Source organism: Stylophora pistillata, chromosome 6, assembly GCF_964205215.1.
Source record: "Stylophora pistillata chromosome 6, jaStyPist1.2, whole genome shotgun sequence".
Taxonomy (NCBI): domain Eukaryota; kingdom Metazoa; phylum Cnidaria; class Anthozoa; order Scleractinia; family Pocilloporidae; genus Stylophora; species Stylophora pistillata.
In genome coordinates, this window is record NC_142524.1 from 28353201 (window position 1) to 28357244 (window position 4044).

A 4044-nucleotide genomic window follows, 5' to 3' on the forward strand; every position below is an offset into this window, starting at 1 on the left:
GATTTCAATAAGTTGCTAATATCAATATTTTCTTCAGGTGACTGTTACATGATCGGTGGGATTGAGGCACATAACCATCTTGGCCCTCTGTAAAATGTTTCACGAGATTAAATGACCCTCAGTTAATCTCTTGCTGCAAACACGCGCTCGATTTTCACCACGGGGCTAAAAATAGCGTTTGGAAATAGACAGTTCCACCGACGAGGTCAATAATTTTTTTTTTTTTTCGAGGAAAGAGTCACGAAGAAATACCGAACGTGTCAATGTGGTTATTATTTAGAAGCACGAGTCTTTTGCTTTGATTTATGAGGAAAAGGTGAGCGATAAAATCAAATTCTTCCTCTCTTCTTCAGTACAAAAGTTCCTGCCTCAACATACGTTGAAGAGACAACGAATTCCTATCAGCTGAAAAAAATTTGGTGGAAGAATGCCACTGAATTAGCCTGGCTGCAAAACAAAAACATAAGTAGCTAGAGCAAAAAGAGTCTCTTTTTCCGCCTGTCTGTCATTTGTGGTCGCAAATAACGGATACGGGCATGTCTGGATGTTCAGGTTAAGAGTCACTCCCTTTATTTTTTTCCGCGGATCAGACATCAACGCCATAAATATGGATCGAATTCCTTTGAAAACCATTACTCGAAGACTTTTGAACTATAGACTTTCTTTTTTAACCGAGTTTGTCAGACTTTTAAACTGAATTAGTTGGGTGGCTTTCTTCATAGATAAATCTTGCCGATCACGAACATTGCGGAGCTACTGCTGACGCAATGATTCTTAAAATACTTGATTTGGCAGTAGATAGGAGCGGTAATAGAGTAGGTTATGAAGCTTGATTTGTATTCCTTTCGACGAAATGAAGCTTGATTAAAATCCCTGTCTCAGTGGCGGATCCAGGGGGAGGGTCCGGGGTGTCCAGACCCCCCCTATCAGACCTGACGCTTACAACTTTGAGACTGAAATTCTTACATCCACAGGATCGTATATTACTTTTTAACTGGCTGATTTTTTAAATTAATGAATCCAAGTAAACGGTAAGCGGCCAAGGAATTATAACGTGCAACCGCGACTGGTGGGAGGGGGTGTGGGGGAGAGGTAATTTGCCTCATCATTCGAACATCATTCGAACCGACAAAGATCGAACGCTTTCGAACTTTTGGAAACAGAGGTCGATGCTTTCGAATTTTTAGAAACTTAGGTTTTAAAGCGGAAGCCAAAATTTTGTTGTATTTGGAGGTTATAATACAGGTATAAAGGATTGCATTTTGAAGAGACCAATGAGCCCTTCTTCGAAATAGTCATCGAAGTTCACAGTACTGTTAAGAGCGAACGATTCAGAAGACTAACAAGAGCTTTCCGGGGTCTTGTAATAAAAAATAAAAAAAAAAGAAAGAAAAAGATTTTCCCACGGAACAAACGTGACAAAGGATGAGTCCTTTACAAAAATAGCAAAGACAGAAGAGAAAACCTGATTAGAAGCAGACAGTTTAAGACAGTTTTTTGATGGCCTGCTCCCAGTTGGCTTGTTAGCTCAATTGGTAGAGCGCTGCACTAGTATCGCAGAGGTCAGTGGTTCGAATCCCGTACAGGCCTGAAATTTTTTTCAGGTCTGATTTTCACTATTGCTCAAATAGTGCTTTACTGCGAAGGATCATGCATATATACGTTTCATAACCGCAGTTCATACATATGTTTCATATGTTTGTTGTTGTTTAAGTGGTTTTATAACACATTTCTTTATATCCTTGGATTCCTTTGCAGTTTAACGATGGTGTTGCTAGTTTAGCTTATTTTTAATCAAATTAGCTTGAAAGTTTATCCACAAACTACATACTTTATTTAGCAAATTCTCTATTCTGTTACCGACAGATGACCAGCAGCTTAAAATATTTGACCGAATCTGAAAGAACTACTATGGTGTATGGGGTTAACGCCGTAACAGATTGCAAAGTTGAGCTTACAGAGTATTCTCGTTGCGCAAACAGACACACTGCAACACTAGCCACCGCATAGCAAGGATGCTGTGTACTTTCGCCTTGACCCTGTAACTCCTGAGATCCAATTAATATTTCTCGTCCGTGACTGCCATACATCTCCTTGTGAATTCGGTGAGAGAATTCGGTGTTACATCAAGACTACACAGTAAAGTTGATAAGCAGGTCTGCTCTAATAACCTGTTTGCAAATTAACATATTAGAATCCCGGCAGGGATAAGTTATTTGTTGTTCACTTCTGGGTGCCGTAAGATTAATATTGCTTTCACTGTAATCAATCCCCGGTAAACAAAGACGCCCTTGAATCGAAAGCGACACCGATATTTTTCCAGTTTAGGAGCCCAACTAAGTAGTCCGCTTTATTAAACTCTGGACTCTCCATATAAGGATTCAAAGTGAGTCGAAGTTCATATGCTCGGCGGTCAAAATATATGATTTACATCATTAAAATTGTGTTCACTTTCCTCCACTGGAACGAAAAAACCTACCAAAATTCGCATTACTTCTAACGGGGTTTAGTAGCTCAGTTGAATGGATTAGTGCCAAAGTAGTATCTTGGATAGCACTAGTTTATATTTGGTTTAAGCCTCAGTATTTTTAAATTTTTTTTCCTCGGTGGATCCCTTGAATTTTATCCGCAGGTCAGTGAATGATTTATTTAATTAAAATTAAAATTAAATCAGGCGGAAATTAAACCGAAGGAGGAGTGTGATTAGTTGGGATTACGCGGACTTTGAACATCGAGCTATGTTTTGAATTTTGAGGCTGTATTCTGAAGAGAAATAAGAGTTTATTGCAACGTTAGGACGGCAGATGTAGGAGGAATAACGAAAGATTCTGGAATTTTCCCACAAAAAAGACAGATTTTTACCGTGTGCAACACCAAAGAGGTATTTTACATGGGACCATAGCTGATCTTGAGTGCGAAGTGATATCTTGGCCATCTAAAACTTCTATTTGTATTTCTATCTTGCTCCCTGTCTTCTCAAAGGGGTTTAAGTCGGTCGAACACGCGATTTCATTTGATGAATAACAAAACTTGAAAAAAATGGATCTTTTGGACATTTCCATTTAGATGAAGTTTCAATCGTGTAACTTTTCAATAGGTTTTAGGTTTTAAAGCGGAAGCCTAAAAATTTGTTGTATTTGGAGGTTATAATACAGGTATAAAGGATTGCATTTTGTAGAGACCAATGAGCCCTTCTTCGAAATAGTCATCGAAGTTCACAGTACTGTTAAGAGCGAACGATTCAGAAGACTAACAAGAGCTTTCCGGGGTCTTGTAATAAAAAAAAAAAAAAAAAAGAAAAAGATTTTCCCACGGAACAAACGTGACAAAGGATGAGTCCTTTACAAAAATAGCAAAGACAGAGGAGAAAACCTGATTAGAAGCAGACAGTTTAAGTGGTTTTATGACGCATTTCTTTATATCCTTGGATTCCTTTGCAGTTTAACGATGGTGTCACTAGTTTAGCTTATTTTTAATCAAATTAGCTTGAAAGTTTATCCACAAACTACATACTTTATTTAGCAAATTCTCTATTCTGCCGGTTACCGACAGATGACCAGCAGCTTAAAATATTTGACCGAATCTGAAATAACTACTATGGTGTATGGGGGTTAACGCCGTAACAAATTGTAAAGTTGAGCTTACAGAGTATTCTCGTTGCACAAACAGACACCCTGCAACACTAGCCACCGCATAGCAAGGATACTGTGTACTTTCGCCTTGACCCTGTAACTCCTGATATCTAATTAATATTTCTCGTCCATGACTGCCATACATCTCCTTGTGAATTCGGTGAGAGAATTCGGTGTTACATCAAGACTACACAGTAAAGTTGATAAGCAGGTCTGCTCTAATAACCTGTTTGCAAATTAACATATTAGAATCCCAGCAGGGATAAGTTATTTGTTGATCACTTCTGGGTGCCGTAAGATTAATATTGCTTTCACTGTAATCAATCCCCGGTAAACAAAGACGCCCTTGAATCGAAAGCGACACCGATATTCTTCCAGTGTAGGAGCCCAACTAAGTAGTCCGCTTTATTGA